Raw genomic sequence first — 7,420 nt, 5'->3', positions numbered from 1 at the left:
ACTCCCCTTTTGCAGAGAACTGAATTCTGGAAGTGTTTGCCTTGATAATAGAAATAAACTGATAAATAACAAGTTGTTATGATGTTTATGACAAGATGAGGTAGATGCTGAGAGGTTACACAAATCCAAGGGGAACTTGGACAAATTCAAATTAAAATGCGTGCCTGAAAGTCCTGGGGAAAAATGATAGGGGGCTCTAGGAAAATATTTGTGGGAGAGTTTCGTACAGACGGGCCTTGTTATTCTACTCTTCCTGAGTTCCCCTTTGAGCTGTATGTTGAGATACGATATGGGAGCACCTTCTCATGTGCTGTTTTAGTGCCACTGCTTAGTGGCTACCATTCTTCCACAGATCATTTCTGCTCCTTATTTCTCTATTTTATACACAAATCTGCTCAAAGAATAATTTCAAAATTCTGCTTACTTGCTTACTCCCATTTCTCACTTCCTTGGGGAAAAAGAAATCAAGAGTGGGAGTCAAACATATTTAGCACAGAAGCACAGATGCTGTCACAACAGAAGCTAAGCCACTTTGTCCTTCATTTGAGGTGAAGGGGGGGGAAAAAAAAAGAAAGTAATCACTGCAAGAGTTGCCTCTTTTGAAAGCAAAACTAAGATCTAAAAATAAAACTACTGTTCAGTTTGAATAATTGAATGTAATAATCGAGGAGCCCATGATAAAGGTCTAACTTTTGGAAATCTGTACTCTCTCTGAGGACACCATATGGTGTTTAAAGTGCATTATGAGTGAAGAAAGATAATAAAAATAGAATTATTTGTGTACAAAGCCCTGTCAATGAAGTACTTCCAAACCAAAAAAGTAATTGCTTTAGAAGAGCATTCCATGTTCCTCTTCAGCATGACTTTGTTAAACCCTTGAATATTTCAGTGTTGGTTCATCTCTAATCCAAATAGAGTATTGCAAAGTACAGTGTGAAGCCTGCAGACTGCCAGCACAAGAAGACGACAGGCAGAAACCATTTCAATAATAACACACCTGGATTTAAAGTGCCACAACCCATTCCCTTATATATTCTTATACCTAGAATACATAGAATAAACCAGGTTGGAAGAGACCTTCAAGATCATCGCGTCCAAGCCATCAACCAATCCAACACCGCCCAAACAACTAACCCACGGCACCAAGCACCCCATCAAGTCTTCTCCTAAAAACCTCCAGTGATGGCGACTCCACCACCTCCCCAGGCAGCCCATTCCAATGTGCAATCACTCTTTCTGTATAGAACTTTTTTCTAACATCCAGCCTGAACCTCCCCTGGCACAGCCTGAGACTGTGTCCTCTTGTTCTGAAATTTACTATTTCTATTATGAAATAGTAAATTAAAGACACAGGCTTAAAAGACAAGTTTTGGAATACTTGAAGTCAGTCTATGACAAAGAAAAAAAGCTACTTCCCCACCTCTTTCCCTTCTATTTCACAGCTGGAATAGCTCACAGACACATACACTGCATCCTTGTGCATCTTACTGTCATAATTTCATACACACTGAAATCTATATGCATGCAATAATATTTCTATCTGAAATGCTAAATACTGACCTGTGATCTGAAACCATGCACTTGAAGCTAATCAAATGTTTTACTTTAAAAAAAAATCATATACAATCTTCATGAGTTTGCCTAATGATCACACTACAGATGTGGCTGGCAAAACATAAAATCAACATATTTGTTCTTACTGTAAACTGAAGTTAAACTGCTTTATGTTTCTGCCTTCTGAATGTTACAAAAAAAACCCCAAACCCACCACCAACAAAACAAAACAACAACCACCAACAAAACACAAAACCAAAAGCACCTTCCAGATACACTTCAGCTTTGATCAGGAAGAAATAGTTTTGGTAAAACTGAAAAAAAAACCTCTAAGTGCAAAGTCCAGTTCAGAAAAATAAGGTCTTACTTAGGCTGTGTTTACATAGCACCTCTGTTATTTTGTTTTGGGTTTTTTATATCTCATGCTGCAGCATCATGTCATAAAGCTAAGGAAAAGCATTTGTATTTGGCTCCCCAGCGTGCTGAGCAGCGTTCATCCAGAATTCTGGAAAGTGTGATATCCATAGGCATGTATTCTGCTGCTCCCAATCTGTGTGTGGAAAGTATGAGACACTGCTGAAGGACACCCAAGAGAAGATACCACCAGAAATTCTCCAAGCTTCTGAAAAAAACTGGGAAGGAAAATTCAGAGCTCTGCATTTTCATCCAACCAGGTAATATCATATAAGAGAACTACAAACTTCTAGAATTGTTTTTCATTACATTAATGAAAACTATAGTGCTGATTTAAAAACTCTTTGTGTAGAGTCTCACACTTAATATTTTTATGTTTGCTAGGGTGTTCCATTGGCACTTGAACAACAGCAGAAAGTTATAGACTCTCTACATAACAAAACTTCTCAACATTGCAACAATATTTGGGCTTCATATATGCACACCAAATGAGTCATACCTTCAAACAATAATCATCTCTGTCTTAGAGCACATTTCTTAATGGCTCTAAGAAGTCAGCCAGGTTTCACACCAGTTTGAGTACCTAGATTCAAACCAAAGGATTACATAAAAAGAAAGAGACAAAGTTATTTTCGTATTTCAATTTATATGTTCACAGCATTATCTTTTAAAAACAACTGGCCTCTGCTTTACTTTATGTCACTACGAAAGGATGTTGGAACCCTTCCTTCAAGAGCTTTTTTCTTTAAGTATCAGTTTTACAGCCAGGTCCTAAAATGGCATATATATTTTTATCATCAACATAATACATTGTAATCAGTTTAGGATTTTATTTGCAGGAAATCTATCAGAAAGATGGCACGATGAGTTGTTTTAAATTATGTAACAGAAGACTGGTGCCCCTCCAGCCACCTCTTCCTGGGTTTGCGTGCTTTAGCCACTTTGCACAGACATTAAGGCAAAGAATGATGTGTTAGTTTTTGTTTGGACTTTATATATTAATGATTTTTGATGACTTGAAAGCCATAACTTGTTTCTTTACAGGACATTCACTTCAACAACATGGCTCACTCTTTCTTGATCTTGGAGATGGTTATATCCGAAGTCCCTATTCCATACAATGGAGGGTGGCTACAGCCAGAGTGGCTAGTAGCATTGTCCTCTGTAATAGTATAGGTGTTTTAATTACCTTGACTGATGCTTTCTGGACCAGACATATGCAAGCAAAGACATTTATTACATTACACAGTAAGGTCATATAGTCTATGAGAAGGCACGTGTCACATCTCAACTGGTCATTTCCTACTGACATATGTGTAATTAAGGCATACAACAGGTCAAAATAACAAAACAATATTTTAACACATCCAACCAAATCCTGCCCAGTTTCTCTCCCTCAGTTACAAGGTGTTTACATTACTCTCAGAGTCAAAGACAAAACATAGCCTTCTCTAACTCGAGAAAAGGCAAATCTTCCCTATAGTCTTCTAAAGCTATCTGCAAACAACCTCTTCCCACAATCCTCCTTAGTCCAGCCCTCATCACTTTGTTGTTTGAGCCTTAAAATAAAATATAAATAATTTTTTTCCAGTTCTTCCCAGAAAGCAAGGTAATGCAGTGGAGCTCTACATATTAATTGCAACAGCTCACATAACTGATACATGAGTTTGGCAGGCAGGCTCACAGAAGGTCTCCCTGGGTTAAGTATGCACACATAATTGGTAAATGTTTTTAAAAGGTTTTTGCATTCTTGGCATGTCTGCAAACAGATCTTCAGATGCTTATGACATATTCCTTCTGAATATCGGATGCTCTGATGGATCTGGCAAGAAAGGATTAGGAATATCCTTTATTAATTATTGTACCAAGATAGTTATGAGTGTCTTACAAACCACATGCATCATCTGTCTGTCAGTCTACTTACAGAATCATAGAATGGTCTGGGTTGGAAAGGTCATCTAGTCCAACCCCCTCTGCAGTAAGCAGGGGCATCCTTAACTAGATCAGGCTGCCCAGAGCCCTGTGGAGCCCCACACTGAATATCTCCAGGGCTGGGGGGCCCAGTAGTATCCATCTAGCTTTTTGTAGATCTAAGCATGCAGGGGGGAATGATGATGATTTCTAGTTTTAAGCATCATACAAATAAAATATGCTCATCATCTTCTAGAATGGGGCTCCACATGCAAGCAATAGTTGAAATGTAAAAAAGCCACAGAAAAGTTGTTACATAGGTGATTTCTCCTAGTATCTGACAACCCTAACTAAAATAACATTTGCAAAAGATGGTGGTTACTGAATTGTTAGTTAGGGAATCTTGCATCCTTGGTACTACTATTGGAAAAGTATTTTTGTAATCAGGCTCCTGACAAATTTAATCAGCAAGACTTTCTGCCTCTGTGTTAGGTATGGTTGAGGGTTTTTTCAGTCTATGCTGGGTTTTTTGGCCATATGGTATATGTGACTGCTTTTTCTCCCCCCATTAATCTTTCAGCAATCCAGACAAATGCAGTTCTGCGCCTCTCCTAGTCTCTTGACCCTTAAACACTGCCATCTTACAAAGCAGAGTTATGGTCTGGGTCCAAGAAAGCCAGCTCTTCTTGAAGCAGGACACAAGGGCAGTCCTAGTTGGTGTATGGCCAAGTCCTTTACAAGGTTCAGATGGTAAATATTTAACTACTCCTCTTTGTTGTCTTTCTTTCTGCCTTTAGCAGTATTTCACAGTGATATTGTCATTCTAGCCCTAGGTTGTGACGAGGCTGTATCATCTTTTCATTTTGCTGTTTCTTTTTCAATCTGGGGATACTGGCTGTGGCTTATTAAAAGGTCACATTACCAAGCTTCTGCTTTAGCTCTCACAGATTCCCCTTCCCTGTAAAGGTATCAGATCTATTTTGTCTTTTTATACAAATGGTAATAAAGTTTACCGATAAGCATAGTTGGCTCTCCGGTTTGGCTTGAAACTTAGGTTTCTTAATAGGCTTTATGCCATTACATGAACGGTCACTATGGGAGCTTCTCAGGCAAATTAAATAAAGCTTTGTTCCTGAAAGACATGCTATGCCACTTAAATATCAAGGACAACTCTTACAGTGAATTTAGGGACCATGACAATAGGGTGGAGTTTAGGGAACTAGATCTACGTGCAAAATTGTAGACCAAATAGCTGCTCAGACATTGCAAAAGTCAGGAATGGGATCTCATTTTCTTTACCATGAGTTAAATGCTGCTGCTGCAGGGCAAGTAGGATTTAGAAAAATGGAAGAGAGAAAATCTACATAATCCAAAGGAAGCATACACAGCAAATACTCACCCCTAAACAAGTTGCTTCAGCAGCTTGTTATGAGACTGAGAGCTCATACAAACCCTGAGCTACGTGCTCGGGAAGTACCCTAATCTGGGGTACCCCTCACAAGAGCCAGCATGCTTTGACAGCAATCCATCTTGTTGTTCGTCCTTCATTCGTATCACCCTCTGTGACACCGTTTCTGCTCCTCTTTTTTGTTCAGGTGAGCAATAAACTATTTAGTGTAACAACACAGCAAGTGAAGCAGCACCCCTTGGGCAACAGGCAAACCTTATTTGCTATTGGTCTGTGCCCACTGAAAATTCCTTTCAGAACACTTTGAAAATTAATCTATTTTGCTTCTGATTTTCCTGATGAAATAATTCAAGTCTAACATTTGTCCTTGGAGAGACCGGGGATCTTTGTTTCAGATGAGGAAGGGCTGCCATTCATTGTCTGCTGCTGGTTCTTTTTGCAATAGCTGACACCCAAAAGCTCCCCAAACAGAGTAATTCAGAAGAGAAAGAAAAGATTCCACAAACAAATATTTAAGCTAAAATGACAAACAGGAGTAGTACAGTTTGTACAAAGGAAAAAAAAAAAGGAGAATGTAAGAGGCTGTGTATTCTTTTGTATTAGCTTTACTCTATGAGCTTTAGAGCTGATATGGGTGCCATTCAATGAGCTATTTAAGCAGTACCAGAACTGCATAAAGCAGGACATATACATGACTTGCTCAATGTGATAATTTTTTTTTCCTTGAAAGATGAACAATTTTTGGCCTTTTTTCCTTCCCTGCTCCACGTTCTGTTTCAAAGGAGTTGCTGTCTAGCCTCATCTTCCATCACCACACACAATTATTACAGTACTCTTTCTACTAAAGATAAATGATACAGAAGTAATGTAATAGCCTGGTGACCAAGGCAATGACACACAAAATGTTTTTAAGAGTGACCATTCACTATAAATTTCACTTCTCGTATATGTTGTATATTAGACCTTGTCAGTAAGTAAATCTTGTTATATCAGAAATCTAATCATTGCCAGAGTCCTTTTGAAGCCTCAGAGAAACTTATTAGCAAAGGATTTATGGCAATTCTGAATTGCATTCAGAAAGGTACATCACATTTGCAGCTGGGACCCAGCATGTAGAACAGCTGTCCTGACAGTGTCCTTGTGCTATAGTGCTGTCATCCTGGCAGCTCTTTAAAACGTAAAAGCATCTGGTTCACGTTTAATTTTTGTACTCAGATGACTTCTGTGCATTACACTTCAGTGTGGGATGCTTCATTCATTATTTATGGTACATAGATGTTCAGAAAAGAGTGATTTTGTGTACGCCACAAACCCCTGACCCCCAGCACAAGCTATTTCAGGACAACGTACAGACACATGTATATATATATATATACACACTTGGTAAATCACTTCAGGTAGATTAGAAAACAAAAGCAGAATTTTCTCTGTGAATTTATGCCAAACTGATGGAGCAGATTACATGCTTGAAAACAACTGCATTTCATACTGGAAAATTGCCATTGCTCTTCTACTATTGCTCTGACAACTTACTGTGTATATGTAAGTTGAATGCTTTGCTAAAACTGACACACAAAGACGTTCCCTTCCCCTGTCATGGCCATAATGTGATGCCAACAGCAGCCAACACATGTCAGCCTTGTTCTGTTAAAAGCAAATGATCAGCATGAAATACTCTACTTTCTTAATTTTAGTTTTGAAGATGAATGTCTGGTACCATCTAAGAAATTGGGAAGGAAGGAAGGAAGGAAGGAACAAAAGCCTGTTGCCTCGTCACCTGTTGCCTCATAAATCTGAAGATCGTTTCCAATTCCAGCTGTAAAGGAAAATGTACTTCAGGGAAGGTAATTCCACAAGCAAAATAGTGATGTGATGGAGTCTGAATTTTGCAAGTGCCTTTTGCATTATTTACCGATATTGACGACGCATCTGGAAGAAACGGGGATTTGGGGAACTAGCATTCCAGCTTGTAGAAGACAGAAACATCTCAAATCAGAAGATAGGCTGAGGGGCAGTTGAAATACCATAAATTCTTTAGTAGTGACCTAAATCACCTAAATTCTTGTGTTATTTTGCTACAGCAGCATAGCAAAATGATGGCAGTATAGCAGCATTACATTGATTTACTACTAT

The 7,420-nt window shown here is 38.7% G+C and overlaps 1 long non-coding RNA gene across 1 annotated transcript; it reads left to right on the top strand.

Annotated features, from left to right (window-relative positions):
- The first annotated feature begins 2,140 nt into the window (after positions 1 to 2,140).
- Positions 2,141 to 7,127, top strand: LOC128898482 (uncharacterized). Its single transcript, XR_008462853.1, has 3 exons — positions 2,141 to 2,228; positions 4,460 to 4,629; positions 6,982 to 7,127. It is a non-coding gene; the product is annotated as an uncharacterized LOC128898482 (long non-coding RNA).
- Positions 7,128 to 7,420: the final 293 nt, after the last annotated feature.

Source organism: Dryobates pubescens, chromosome 24, assembly GCF_014839835.1.
Source record: "Dryobates pubescens isolate bDryPub1 chromosome 24, bDryPub1.pri, whole genome shotgun sequence".
Lineage (NCBI taxonomy): Eukaryota > Metazoa > Chordata > Aves > Piciformes > Picidae > Dryobates > Dryobates pubescens.
This window is presented reverse-complemented; position numbering and strand designations above follow the sequence as displayed.